This window comes from Sarcophilus harrisii, chromosome 2, assembly GCF_902635505.1.
Source record: "Sarcophilus harrisii chromosome 2, mSarHar1.11, whole genome shotgun sequence".
Lineage (NCBI taxonomy): Eukaryota > Metazoa > Chordata > Mammalia > Dasyuromorphia > Dasyuridae > Sarcophilus > Sarcophilus harrisii.
In genome coordinates, this window is record NC_045427.1 from 124,186,802 (window position 1) to 124,203,464 (window position 16,663).

Below are 16,663 nucleotides of genomic sequence, written 5' to 3' on the forward strand. Positions count from 1 at the left end.
TTTTCTGGAAATGTGAGTTATTATTTTAAAGTGTATCAGGAGAGAGGCAGCATGGTACAGTGCTTTTCAAAATGTTCTGTAAAGCTTAAAGCGCTATAGAAATGTGAGCCATTTGTTATTATCATCATTATTATTATCCCAGGAGGCATCAGAACAGAAAGCTAAAACTAGTTTTTCCTCTGAGTTCTCCTACTAAAAAGAGCCTGGGTTGGGAGAAGGGAAAGCAATAAAACTCCCCTTGCAACCCAAAACAGGTAACCGCAAAGGAAACTCTTAAGGCCAGCAGCAGTGTATCCCTCGGTCCATATTTCATAGGAGAGAAGATAACAATTGGACATGTCACCCCCGAAAACCAGAAACTCAAAGCAATTTTAGATGAACTTTCAGAATGATGAAACAAATAGCCATGTTCGTGTTATACACCAAATAAATCACACCAAAATGATAGTTGTAATTCCCCAAAGTACACAGAGAATTGATTTTGCTATGACACTTACCATGATGAACGGGTATACCCCTACACAGGCACATCTTAAGTGGCTGTTACTTAACCCATTCCCACCCAGCCTGCAAACTCATCCCTGTGTGATACAGCAGAAATAACTCTCATCCAGCATCAGAAGGCCTGAGTTCAAATACCAGCTATGTCACATATTACCTGTGAGAAGTCACTTTTCCTCTTCAAGCCTCAGTTTCCTCATTTGTAAAATGATTTTTGATTGTGAAAAGAAGGGTTTTTGGTAAATGTTCAGAGTGACATCTATAATAATAAATGCTACAGATCAGGACTTGATTTATTGTTCTGTTGGCTGTCTAGACTTAAGAAAGCAATAGAGAAAATGTTAATCATGAATGTTAATTATAAACTTTAAAATATCTACTATATAATTTTTCCCTAAGAGAGCCAGTTTTTAACCATTTACCAGAATATTTTCGACATAGCTACTATGTCCTTCCAGATCTAAATCCTACGATATTCTTGGAATCTCCAGGCCATGACTTGGGCAATGATATTTACCCCCCACCAAAGTCCAGTTTCTGGTGACCCAGCCCTGTCAGCCTGAACTGGATTGGTCATCAGCAGGTTCCAACATCCCCAAGTAAGACCTGCTAGCTAAGTTCAGCACTGGGCTGAATTATAGACAAACAATGCAAAGGGATTTCTTTGTCTTTCATTAACCCAAACTCCATTTCTCAGTGTCCTAACTGCAACATGAGGTGATCCTTCTTCTTATATTTTATCCTAGAAATCTTTTTTCCTATTCTCAGGATGATCCAGGGGTTTATTTTTAGGGTGTAAGAATTTCACTCTCTTCCTCAACCATAACTGGTCTGCTGACCAACCTGCCAGTCAACCTTTCCCTGATACCTTTCCTGGGAACTATGCTCTTTATCAGCTTATATTAACTGAGAAGGTATAAAGTATTGTCCTCACTCCAACCTCCCAAGAATATTTGAATTTTAGTGGATCTGGTCAGGTCTCAATTTTATTGCCTTTGGACAAAGATCTTTGCCAGCCATAAAAAGCAAGGAGAATGGGACATCCTATCTTTAAAATGCTGCAAAGGTTTTGTTTTCTTACTCATTTACTTTCCTTTTTGATCTCATTTTTCTTGTGTAGCAAGAGAATTGAATAAATATGTTTATGCATATTGGATTTAACATATATTTTAACATGTATAACATATATTGGATTACTTGATATCTAGGGGAGAGGGAGGGAGAAGAAGGAGAAAATCTGAAACATAAGGCTATTCAAGAATCAATGTTGAAAAAGTATTTGTGCATATGTTTTGAAAATAAAAAGCTTTAAAAATTAAAATAAAATAAAATACTGCACTGTCAATAAAAAGTTATTAAAAAATAAAATAAAATAAAATACTGCAAAGAAAGGCATGGAAATAAATAAATTAAGATGACAAAAAAAGTACCTAAAATGAAGAACAAATATTATCTACAACCAGGATTAAACTTGAAGCCTTGCCAATAAAATCAGGGGTGAAGCAAGGATGTCCATTATCACCATTATTATTTAATCTTGTTAGAAATTCTAGATATAGCAGTAAGAGAAGAAAAAGAATGGAACAAATTAGAATAGACAATGAGGAAACAAAATTATCATTCTTTACAGATATGTAGCAATACTTAGAATTCACTAGAGAATATCAACTAAAAATTAGATGAAACAACAACTTTAGTAAAGTTCATGATATAAAATGAACCTACAAAAATCATCACCATATTCTCAATAAAACCCAGTAGGAAGATATAAAAAGAGGAAATTCCAATTAAAATAACTGCTGACAATATAAAATACTTGAGAACCTACCCGCCAAGACAAACCCAGGTAGAATATTTTTAATATGAAAACTTTTCATATAAATACAGATTAAAAAATTGGAGAAATACTCATTTCTTGTGGATAAGCCAAGCCAAGATAATAAAAATAGCAATTCTAACCAAGTTAATTTACTTGGTTGAATCAACTAAGTTGATTCAATGCCATAACAATCAAACTACCAAAGAGTTATTTTATAGAGCTAGAAAAAATAATACATTCATTTAGTATTCTTGACAAAAGGTCAAGAATATCAAGAAAATCATTTTTAAAAAATATGAAGGAATGTGGCCAGGTAGTACAAGATTACAAACTTTATTACAAAGTAATAATCATGAAAAACAATATAGAAAAACAAACTGGTAAGCTGAGAAATAAAGTGATAGATCAGTGGAATAGATTAAGTATACAATACATAATAGTAAATGCCCACAGTAATCTAGTGTTTGACAAACCCAAAGATCCAATCTTTAGGGGGTAAGAACTCATCATTTGACAAAAATTGCTGGAAAAAAAATGGAAAGCAGTTTGAAAGAAACTAGGTATATCAGTTTCACACTGCTTACCACAGTAAAGTCAAAATGGATTAATGATTCCAATATAAAGGATAATATCATAAGTAAATAAGAGGAGCATAGGAAAATGTACCTGTTAGTTCTATGGATAAGGAAAGATATCATGACTAAACAAGAGACAGAAAAGATGACAGGAAACAGAATAGATAAATTTAAATGCTCTTGCACAAATAAAACTAATGTAGCCAAAATTAGAAGGAAAAACACGAAAATGGAAAAAAATATGGAAGTTTCTGTGATAAAAGCCTCATTTTCCAAATATATAGGGAACTGTATCAAATTTATAAATTCCTCAATTTCCTCAATTCCTCAATTGGACATGAATAGGCAGTTTTCAAATGAAGAAATCAAAGCTATCAAAAGTCAGATTTAAAAATGCTCCAAATAACATTGATTAGAGAAATGTAAATTAATACAACTCTGAGACCTATCAGATTGACTAACATGACAGAAAAGGAAAATGACAAAATTTTGGAGCTGGATAGGGTGTGGAAAAACTAAAACACTGATGCATTGTTGGTGTTGTAAATTGCTCCAACCATCCTGAAGAACAATTTGGAATTATTCCCAAAGACTATAAAACTGTGCATATCCTTTGATCTAGAAATAGCACTACTGGGTCTATATTCTAAAGAGATCAGAGAAAATGGGGAAAAGACCTATTTGTACAAAAATATTTATAAAAGTTCTTTTTGAAGCAGCAAAGAAATAGAAATTGAGAGAATCCCCATCAATTGGGGCTGTAGTATTTGACTGTGATGTAATAATATTAGGCTGAATATATGGTATTTGATTGTGATGCAATATTATTAGGCTATAATAAATGATGAGCAGGATGGTTTCAGAAAAACTTGGGAAGACTTAAAAGAATTGATTCAATGTAAAGTGAGCAGAGCCAGGAAAACATTACACACAGTAATATCAATATTATAACCATGAACAACTGTAAAAGATTAAGCTACTCTGATCAATACAATGATCCAAGACAATTCCAAAACACCTATGATGGAAAATGCTTTCCCCCTCCAGAGAAAGAATCTGAATACAGATTGAAGAAAGATACTTTTTTTACTTTATTTATTTTTCTTGAAGTTTTTTGCTTGTGTTTCCTTTTGCAACAAGGCCAATATAAGATATGTTTTGCATGACTTTAAATGTACAATTGATATCATATTGCTTTCCCTCTCAAAGGGTGTAAGAGAACTGACAGTAAGAAAGAATTGAATGTTAAAATGAATGTTTAAAAAGTTTTATATATATTTGGGAAATATTTCATGAAATAAGTAAAAATATACTTTTAAAATTATACAAAGTATAGAATGTTTACCCATATGGGTATTTCTTCTATCTATGCAGCTCTCAATTCCCTTCACCTTATTAGATTGTATTTTTGAGTGGCTATGAAAATAATTCATCATCTTATGGACAACTTTCTGAGGTCCATGTAAAATAGACAATGGACCTCTAATATTTAACTGGATTGGTTATTGGATAGCAGATATACAACCACTCACCTGGCCTTTCCATCTTGATAAACCCATTCAAAACAGATAGTTTCTGGAATAATGCCTAAAAAACCAGGGTCATTTCAATAGTAACATAGGAAATCAGTAGAAGGAACTCTGAAATATTTTAATCAAAACAAAATAAAGTCAGAGTAGTGTTCTAAGTATAATAATAATATTCCAACACTCTGTCTTTTTAAACTAAAATTTTTAAAAATGTTAACACTCATTTTTTTTTAACCTGGATAACAGTTACATAGACATTACTATTAATATCTTACCTTTTCTGGTGGCATTCTGTATAAAACCAATCTGAAATTCTTCCCCAAACCTTTTTCCATTATTCCAAATATATAGGACAGAGTAAACAGAAATATGGAGAGTGTTCTGAGTAATGGTGCAAGAAAAGGGGAAGCAAGTAATGAGCTTCAGTTTCCTTTTCCATAAAATAAGAGAATAAGTTAGATTAGTTGATCTCTAGATTCCTTTCTAGTTCATGATTCTATGATCCTATGCCAAACTTTGATCATGATCTGGAAACATTGCTTTCAAAGTCTGTCTGAGCTAAAGAAAAGTAAGACTGAACAATTTAATTTGATTTAACAAACATTTATTAAATACCTATTGTACCCAAGGCCCTGTTTATAAATGGTAAGATCCATTAATTCATCAATAAGCATTTAATAAAGTAGCTCCTGCATTGTAGGTGTTGTGCTAAACACACATGTGGAGGGAGAGAAAGAGAGAGGGAGGGAGAGACAGACAGAGAGACAGAGACAGACAGAGACTGACAAGCAGGCAGACAGAGACAGAGAGAGACAAGACAGACAGACAGAGATGAATAGAGGCATTCAGATATAGATACAGATTTAGCTATAGATATTTTTGTGTATATATATATACAAAATAAAAATAAGATAACTTGGCAGGAAGACACCAAAATTTACAAACAAACAAAAAATATCTGCGGCATAGATCCTGCTTTCAAGTAACAAACTTAATGGGAGGGAGGAATAACTATGACAGGAGAAAAATAAGCAGAGGGGAGGAATCCAGGCAAAGTGCTAAGAGAAATTTGAGGAGGGAGAGATCACTTTCAATGGGGGAGAAGGTAGTGTCAGAGAAAGAAAGCTTCATGATGAAAATGGCACCTTAAGTGATACCTTAAAGGAAGGGAGGGACTTCTCCAGATGGAGATAAGGCAGAAGCCCACTGGAGCATGAAAGAAAGAGTGAAGGCAAAATCATGGAAGCTGGAAAAGAAAAGACAAGAATGGAGGATAGAGAGTTTCCCACTTTTGCAAAATCACAGAATCTCATAACTGAAAAGACCATCTAGTCAAGGAGTTTTTAACTTTTTGTATGTGTAATAGATTCTTTTAGAAATGTGCTAAAAAGTAAACTTTTCTCAAAAGAAACACATGAAATGAAATACGTGGGATTACAAAGAAAAACAATTATTTTGAAATAAAGTTATCAAAATATATTTTAAAGCAAGTCCTAGAACCCTCTAAAATCTTTCAACCATGAATTCCAGTTTAAGATATGAAGATATCTTCTTTCAAACATTTCTTATAAAATAACCAAAATCTATTTTCAAATCTCAAAGTTTTGTGTGTATGAGGTTCTGTAAGTCCAGGATAGAAGGCACAGTTGATCGTAAAGTAAGATTTAGCTTCTTTGGGGTCTAGATTGACCTCTGTCCCTCATTTTGTTCTCATTTTCATAAAACTGGTCCAATAGGCACCTGGCTCTTTCTAACCAATTTTGGATTCCCCTTTTAATTATGTCCAATATACACACAACCATGTATTCTATCATTATTACAGAATACAGGATTGTCTCTTTCTCAATGCTCTGCTAATGGTGTTTCATGCTATTCTCATCTCTGGTTCTATGATCTGTGGTTTTTCTGGGAGGAATTCTACATTTCTCACCAGCCTCCTTCTTGAATCTGAGTGACCAGAGACAGCTTCCCTCATACTTTCTTTAGTCATACTGAAAAATTGTTTTGGAAAGCATTTTTCTATGTCATTGAGTTTTCTCTCCCAGAAATCAAGCCTTTCCTCAAGTAATTCCACTATCTCTAGCAGCTGCTCATTTATAATCCGCAGTTTCTCACATCTCAGGTCAATCCACTGAGAGCTGCCTATCATCTAACAGTCCCGAGCTTGTTGGAGACAGCATGACAGCACCTACATCTTCTGGTTTTACTGCTCCTTGGAGTACTAAGTTCTATCTACCCACAGTATGACTTGGAAGATTTCTTCCCCTTGTGCTAAAAGAGATTAAGGAACTGGGCATAGGCTCACTGGAGTTTTTGATTTGTTAAATTGCTCCTCTAACCTTTGCAAATACTCCAACACTCTGACTTTGGAACCCAGACTATATACAAGACTGAATGCTGATTCCTTGACTTGCCAAATTTTGTCAATTCTATTTCTGCATCTCTCAGATCTGTTCCCTTCTCCGTTATGACCTTCGTTAAGGTCTCCCCTCCTCCAAAGTGAACTATTAGAAGAGTCTCAAAATTGTCCCTCCTCCCTCTCTTCAATCTATACTTTATACCAGGGCTTCTTAAACTTTTTCTACTTGTGCCCCCTTTTCCTAAGAAATTTTTACATTACCCCAGATATATAAATATATAAAATAGATGTACAAATCAAACATTTACTGATAATAAATCATAATTTCATGAGCTGCAATTCAGTTACAGGACATGTGCAAAAATGTTTGTAGCAGCTCTTTTCGTAGTAATAAATAATTGAAAAATGAGTGGATGCCCATCAGTTAAACAAGCTATTGTACATGAAGGTAATGGAATATTATTGTCCTATAAAAAATGATGACAAGTTGATTACAGAGAGGCCTGGAAAGATTTACATGAACTGACGCTGAGCGAAAAGAGCAGAACCAGGAGATCATTGTACACAATAACAGCAAAAATGCATGATGACTGACTATGAAAGACTTGGTTCTTTTCAATGGTTCAGTGATCCAAAGCAATCCCAATAGACTTTGGACAGAAAATGCTATCTGAATCCAGAAAAAGAACTATGGAGATTCAATGTCTATCAATATAATATGCTATGTTCAGTTCTTTTTTCTGTTTTTTAATCTCTGCCATAGTTTTTCCCTTTTGCTCTGATTTTTCTCTCCCAACATGATTCATAAAGCAATGTGTACTAAAAATAAATAAACTTACAAAAAAAAGAAGTTGGGGTCTACACAATTGCAATGATATTTCTAAAGCACAGATCTAACCATATCAATCCCCTACTCAGTAACAGTCTATTTCTCAGATAATTTACAGAAAAATGGAGTTAAATCCTCCTTGTGTTATTAATTAAATATTTCACATATAACACCCAGATATCTAGAGCATATAAGGTACTTTCAATGTCCTTATTTCTCAGGTCATGAGACATTCCTTTAATTAGCAGTCTTTCTGTAGCCCTAGGTTGCATTGCCACACACTAATACCCTAGAGCTGTAATATACTTTGACCCATAATAATATACAATGTAATAAATATGCAAAAAATAAAGCAGCTGATCTGGCCTACAATATACTTTAATAATTTAAAATTGCATTAGGATTTTGGGGATAATCTTGTGTAAGTGTGATGTATGTATATATACATATATGTTTGTGTATATACACATATACATATGTAGTCAGTTCCAATAAAATGCTTGCTTTGAAGACACAAATATGCTCCAGTGATATTCAGATATTAGGGAACCTTTTTGAGCATAATTAGAATTTTGAGTTTGCTTATGTGTAATTTTTTCACAAGAATGCAAAAAGCCACATTACTTCAATATAACTTATAAGCTGCAACTCTTCTCTTGCCCACTTCCATGAGCAAAATGTATCTTTTTAAAGGTAAAGTGCATATTTTATTTTATTTTATATTTCTAGCATGTTAGAATAGCAGCTCTGGGAAGAGGAGGGCTCCATCATCCAGTCCCAATCATTCCCATTTTTTCAGTGGTATCCCCATTCCTCAAAGTACTCTTGAAGCTGCCCTCTTGCCAGTAGCCCTAGATCTTGTCTGCCTGTGCCTCATGGGTACAGAGGGTATAGAGCAAGTAGCAGCCTTAAGGCACTAAACATTACCAATATTTATTGTAATATTTGTGTATTTCTTGACCATTTAACATGTATAAGACTGTGCTACCATTTTTATTAGGCCCCTATCTTTTTATGTGTTACTGACAATGTTTTTGAGTGTTGTACACCAGTTTTCCCCATAAGCCTTATAATTTTTATTGTCTGATTTTGCATAGAGTAGTAATTTTTAGAAATGTATATGTCACATTATAGCAGAACTTACTTTATATATATGTATGTATATAAAAGCTATGTATTATAGATAATAGCTAATATATAATGTACATGTAAATAGCTTAAAATATTGCTATGACTTTTGGGACACTGTGTGTATATATGTATGCACATGGAAATTATTACATAGAATAGCTACTATTGATATAGCAATTCAAAGTTTACAAAGCACTTCAGATGTTATCTCATTTTACGTACATCAGATTGTGGCTAGAGAATTACAACATGAACAATTTTTTTTTTTCCAATGGACCCTGCAGATCTTTTTCCAATGAACCCTGACATGAAGTAACAATCAGAACAAGTTCTCCAACCCAGATTCTACTATAGAAATTTCTCCAAACTATTCTCCAAGAACTCATAGACGGGTTTGCTTTTCTAGTCAATCAAAGGACACACTTTACAACAAAATATTTTAATTAAATAGCAAGTCATAATAGATCATTCCCTTCATAGACTTTAAACTTACTCTTTCATCACATATACACATATTCTCATAAAGAAAAGAGTAGTCCTGCATAGAAATCTCATGTGGGACAGATATAAATGGATATACCTGTGGCCAAGGCACCCGTTATGAATAAATAATATGAATAATTTTGAATATTTGAAAATATAAATAATAAACGAATAACCAATACCTCTGACATTACAAAAATGCCATTGTCTTTAATTGATATCATTGAGTTTCTCTCTATGGACCTGCTCCCAACAAGATATTGATTTCAAGTCATCCCTTTCAGGTATTTCGAATCCCTACCCTCACCTTTACTTGTTGGCATTGTGTCCATTACTTCAGTGGCTATTTGATTATCTTCATGGGCCACTACAGAAATTGTTATTCATGTACCTATCCCCTGAAGGGAGGGCTAAGGAACAGTTAACCAATTTTTCAGGTACTACCATTCTATAGTAGGTAGGACTTTGGTTAATAAGTCTTCCCTCCATCCCCCTTAGCGGGAATTATAGCTCTTTCAGGTTCCCGCTATACTTCAGTCATCATCCTCAGCTGAAATAACACCTCTAGAGTCATTTGCAACTCTATCCTTCTTGACAAATGGAGAGTCCTAGCCGCCAAAGGTGACACAAAACTGGGCTATAAACTACTTTTTAAAATCCCATAATCTGTTTTTGCTAACAATGGTAGGACCAGTACTTTGGGATCCTAACATCTGTCAGCCATGGATTTTCTTATAGAGAAGGTAGAAATGGGGAACCATCGCCAATTATCTTGAAGTCAAGATATCATCCTTTGGAATTCTTCATGAATGAATAATGAACAAGAACAAACAGCAATCATCTACTGGAGATGCTACAATTCAGTCCCCAAAGAGAAGTATTATGGTTCTCCTTGGCCAATGACTATCCATTTCTTATTCTCATTTGACCCCTCATCCACTGGATAAGAAGCTCTTCCCCTCAACCAGATACCATTAGAAGGTATCGAAGGCCTAGGCTAAGATCAGATCTGTTATCTGAACTCTTATTAGAACTCTTCTACAAAAGACTTCTCTGAATACCTTTGTTTATTCTTCTTTAAACTATTTTGTTTGACTTTAATCTGCTTCCTCTCTGCTCTGCTGACAACTGACATTATCAGAAAACTATTTGAATTCTTAGGTCATATATTCCATTAGCTAGACATATCCCTAAGACTCTAGTTTCTAAAGCAGAGAGAAACTGAGTTATATCGTGATGAGGAAACTACTTTTAGCTTTCTCTGTTTTACTTCTCCAATGCAAATAGCATTGTGCTATGAAGAGAAGGCTGAAAAGTCTATTTTTCCTATACATCTTGGCTTGACCTTTTCCCAGATCTCTCTGCATTAAGAAGGATCGATAAACTAAAGAATATGCAGAAGAAAGTAAATAGGATAGTGATGAGCCTCAAGTTCATATCAAATAAATACCAGATGAATGATTTGGGATACTTTAAATCTTAGGAGGGACATGAGAGCTATTTTTGAGCATTTTAATACTGTCCTGTAGAAGAATTATCAAATCTGGAAATGTGATGAACATACCATCCTGGTTTTAAAAAATTGAACAGCACAGATTCTAGAATCCATTCACCACAGACCTCTCTCCTAATTAAAACTGATTAATTCATTGGCATGGTACTATATCTATTCACATAAAAGATTACAGAGTTAGAACCAGAAAGGACCTCATTAGTATTGGAAACCAATCCTTTACACCTAGGAAGATTAAATGACATGCTTGTGATTATACACACATATGTGTGTATACATATACATATATATGTGTGTGTGTGTGTGTGTGTATATACACACACACACACACACACACACACATATATACGTATAAAGTACCAGAGGTGAATTCAATAAAAAAAATGTTAAGATTTACTTAAAATATTTCTGTGAAGTAGTGGAATAAATGTTATTCCCATTTTATAGATGTGGAAAACTGACATAAGGGTCAAATCGCTTGCTCAAAGATTCATAAGTGATAAATATAGGACTCCAAATCAAGTGTTCTTTCCAGCCGACAACACTACCTCTGAGGCTGAGGCATTGGTTAAATATTTATTAAGCAATGAGCCTATAGGCAAATATCTTACTATCTTCCACTCCAGCCTCTTCCTACCCCCAGTCCAAAGCTATCAGATTTTTGGAAAACTCTCCCAAGAAGTAAACAGAAATAAGGACTGCTAAGGGAGCCAATATCATTAGAATTGCAATATTTTCATAGGATCCTACATTTAAACTTGGAAGAAAAGAAAAAGAAGCATTCATTAAGTACCCACTATGTGGCAAGCACTGGGCTAAATGCTTTACAAATATTATCTGATTTACATCCTTACACCTTCCATCCTATTGGAAAGTTGGTAAAGAGTTCCTATTCCTCAGAACATTCCACAATCCTTTGTTTATGGATTTATATACAGCAAGCCTATTCATCAACTCTCTGAAACTCTCACCCCTTTCACTACTCCTAGCTCTGGACTCTGGAGGTAAGCAGAACAAGTTTGATTCCCTCCCGCCTGGAGGCCCTTTAAATTCTTGAAAATGACCTTCTGTGCCCCTTAAGTCTTTTATCTTCTAAGTTAATCCTCATACTATCCTGAGAGGCAGGTGCTATTATTATCTTCATTTTACAGTTAAGGAAACTGAGACAGACAAAAGTTGTGACTTCCCTATTCTCTTACTTCTAGTAAATATTCAATGTCTTATTTGAATTCAAGTCTTCAGAATCAAGGTCCAGAACTCTCTCGTCGTTGTATTGCGGCAGAGATACATTTAGTCCAACTTAGAGAACTTACTTTAACAGTTTTATTTTTCATAGATGAGAAAGTTGAGATCCAAAGAAGTCAAATGATTTTCCATGTTCACAGTAATAATGATAATAATTATAATTCATTTTATATAACTCTTACAAAAATCCTGGGAAGTAAATGATATTATTACCTTCATTTTATATTTGAGGAAAGTGAGGCAGACATAGATGAAGGGTCAAACAGCCAGTAAATAGTTGAGGTAAAATCCAAATTCAGGCCTTCCTGACTTCAGGTAAGTCTACTAGAGCCAGCATCCCAATTCTTCTGACTCCAATATAACATTCTTTACACTATATCATTCTCCCTCTTCCGTTTCAAATCAGATTTTAAATATACATGTGCCCATAAATCCCTCTGTCAAAAATGGCTCAAGCCTTGTCATTCTTGCCTTTTATTTGCTTTGCTGCTGGTATAGAAAAATAAATAAATAAATAAAGTATTGGCTTTTCAGTTAGTGATTACACATCATCACATGCCCAATTTATAATACCATGCCCCAAAGAGCAGATGTAATAAAGTAAGGGCACGAAGTAGCAACCTTATAAAATAGAGTGGCCAGCTTAAAAAGTCTTCACATGTGTGTGGGGGAAAAAAAACAGTGTATGAACCAGAGCCAGAGACTTTGCTTTGTACAAAAGGTTTCAGGTGCTGTGTCAGGCTTATGAGTAGGTTAGGGAGTGAGTGAGTGAGTGAGTAATGAGCAAAAAGGAGCTCTGGGTGACAGTATCTCCCTCTTGACACCACCCTACTGCAGGTCCTCATTACTACCCTGCCTGGACTATTGCCAGAGCTTCCTCATTGTGTCTCCTCTGCCTTCAATCCATCCTTCACCCACTGACAGACAAAATTTTCCTGGAGTATAAACCTGGTTCTTTTGTTCAAAACTCATTCATTTAAACCAACATTTTTAGGTGCCTAATATGTTCGAGATATTTGTCCTAGTGAAAAAAAAGAAAACCAACAAAATCCCTGGATTTTCTATTGCTTAACAAGTAAAGTTCAGACTTTGGAGATTGTCATTCAAGGCCCTCCCTTAGCTTTTTGGCTTTATTTCATGATGTGATGCTCACGTCCTCTATACACTGACCAAATAGGACTGTTTGCTGTACCTCCTTCAGGGTACAAAGACTACACTTTTTCATACTATGCTTTTTTCTTGTGCTGTTTTCTAAAACCAGAATGTGGTCCCCCACCCCCATCTACATTGGCTGGATTCCTACACACAAATATTTCAACATACAATTATTCCTTCCACATTGTAACTTTCCCCACTGTAGTTTTACTCTATCACAGGTCAGCATAAAAAATTAAATAGGAATTTGGGGGAAGTGTTGTTGAAGCTCAAACAACACTGAAAGGCCATCAGATGATACAGAAAAGTTTAGAAACTCAGAAATGCACAAAATATACATAGAGTGTCATATAATATCAACCTGAATTTTACAATTAAGTACTATGAATACCTCATATAAAAAAAGAAAAAAAGTCAGACTTCTTCACTGGTGTAAAGGGAGGGCAGAAACAATTTTACACAAATTTTCTAGATTGCAGGGGAAGCTGGGTCCCTAACCCTTCCAATATGGAAGGGATAACTGTACAAAGAAGACCAGTAAACTCTCTACTTACATCCTTTATATCCTAATTCTAATGCTACTTTATTCAGAAAGAATTCCCTAACACCTTACATCCCACTGGCAAATCAGTAAAGAGTTCCTGCTCCTCAGAACATTCCACAGTACTTCGTTTATGGATTTATGCACATCAAGCCTATTTATCAACTCTCTGCAACTGTCATCCCTTCACTACTCCTACCTAGCTCTGGACTCTGGAGGTAAGCAGAACAAGTTTGACCTCCTCCCACCTGGAGGCTCTTTAGATTCTTGAAAATGACCTTCTGTGCCCCTTAAGTCTTTTATCTTCTTAGTTAAACATTCCCAGTTCCTTCTATTCATCCTCATATGTTTGCTCTCATGGCCCTTTATAGTCCTAGTCACCTTCCTCTGCACAATCTCCAAAGTATTGCTAATCTTCCTAAAAGGTGGCACTCAGAACTGAATATGAAAAGCTATAGTAGCTCTAAACTAGATATCCCACCTTAATACAATGAAACCCAAGAGTACTTGAATTTGGAGGCTGCTATATCATATGATTGACTCATGTGGAGCTATAGTTTAAGGAAATTTCTGATCCATAAAATATGTAGAACCAGAGAGAGATAACAATAATGATGGAAACAAAAACTTTTTTTTTGTTTGGAGTTATTCATATGGGATGACTTAGATACTCTAGATACTTATCTTGACTTTTTGTTTCCTGTTTTTTAAGCAATAATGTTAATTGGATTTTTCTACCTGTGTTCACTTAGCCCTAGAGATCCATCTGTACTGAGATAAGTAATTAGTTTTGCATATAACTTTCCAAAAGGTGCATTTGTTTTAAAGGGCCTTATACACTTTATCCCTAGGTCTACAATTGCCTCATTGGGGTCAAACTGACTATTGAGTCTATAATATAATAGACTCAATTTATTGAGAACCTGTAACTTGTATCCAGGTTAACTTTTCCTAGATATTTGGCAGCTGGCTACCTTCTTTATGGGCTAAGAAAGTCCAAAGAATATATGTGGTGATGGTCATCTCTCTGTTTCACAGAATACCACAGAATCTCACATATAGAGACCCCCTCCACTGCTGAGAGGTCCCTATAGATCTAGTAACCAATGCCTTCTCTGGAAAGCTAAGGATGCTCTATATATTTCTCTTTTTTCCTTCAAGACCGACCTCAAATGCAAAATATGGATTCTATTCCTGACCCAGGCCTGAACTCCCTTCAAAAAGGCATTAATCCTTCCAAACCAAAGCCTATATTTTCCCCATCTATAAAACACATAGAGCATTCCCTATCACCTGACTTTCTCACAGGTATATTACTAGATAAAATGAGAACACAGATATGAAAGTGCTCAGCTGCTATTTAAACAAGAGGTACTTTTTTATTGTTATCATTTCCAGTGTGTCCTGACCCTCAGGCTTAGTCAGAACTCCAGGGAAGAAAGCTTCTCAATCTCAGTGCTTCCATATTTTTCATAAACTAGAGCTAGTAGTGAGTTATGTGTGTTTATGACATTTTGCACCATGTAATTGCAAAACTGAATTTATGCTCCCTTCAAAGCTGGGAGAAATAAGCAATTGTGCCTCACCTATGTGGACACATCTCTCAAAAGGTAAGGACAGGAAGGGTTGTTTGTATCAAGGGTGTGGTCAGACTGATACCATGAGCTACTGGAGGGAAAAGAGCCAGGAACTTTTAATTATTAGCAGCTTATGCTTATATAATATTTTAAGATTTCCAATGCATATTCCCAAGAACTATGGGGGTGAACTGGGTAAACAAAATGTTATTATCCCAGTTTTACAAATGAGAAATTGAGGCTCAAAGAGAATAAGTGAATCCTAAATACTCACAGATATTAAGGTCAAAGCCAAGATTCAAATTCCAAATCTTGTACACCTTCCACATCTTCCAAATCCTAGATTTTAAATATTTAAAAAATTTTCCCACCCTCACAAATGCTAGGAGAGGGAAGCTAGCAAAAAAAAAACTGAGAAGAATAAGACAGTTGAAGACTTAAGAATTTAACTCTCTAAGTTCAGAAGATTTGGTATATCTTAAATCTTCTCATTTTAAATCTGAAGAAACAAGAGGTTTCACTAAGTGGCTTTTGGGAGGAAGCAATCAGGGTTAAATGACTTGCCCACAGTCACATAGCTACTAAATATGTGAGACCAGATTTGAATTTAGATCTTCCTAATTCCAGAATCTGTGCTCTATCCATTGCACCACCTAACTGTTGCCACTAAATGACTTCTAAGATCATTTTCAGCTCTGGATCTATGATTCTATAAAAGATTTTAAGGCTATGATTTGCCCAAAATCACAGTTAATTAATAACTAGCCAAGGACTTGGGTCTTATGACAATAAATGAATGAATGAATTTATGATGTTCTTACTTTATACAAAGCTCTATGCTAAATGAAGTACATACAAATCAAAAAGTAAAATAATCTCTGCTCACAAAAAGTTTATATTCTAATGGAGAGACAATACATCTGGGAGGTATCAGCTGAAGTTCAATGGAAAGGTCCTTAGGATACAATAGCAAAGCAGGTGGCAACATCTCAACTTTATTGCCACTTCCACCAACAAAATCATATCTGTTTCTGGTATTGAATCATTTGACACTGGGCTAGAAGAACTGTTTTTCCAAAAGTCCTTGGGTTCAGGGTCCTGAGCCATTTCCATAAAGATCCAAGGAGAGATAGTGATGGTGGTTTTTCCTAATTGGCACATACTACCTCCTGTAACTCCCTCAGGGTGCCCTGCTTCTTCAAATAGGTTGACTAGCTTGCTCTCCAAGTGGCAGTTGATTAGTAGTTGGTAGGGATGCCTTGTAATAATAAAATCACAGAAGCAAAATTGGAAGGAACCATAGAGACTGTCTAAAACATGGATCCCATTTACATTTCTCCAATAAATGGTTATCTAAATCACTTTTTAAAGATCTCAGTGATAAGGACTCAAGAGCCTATAAGACA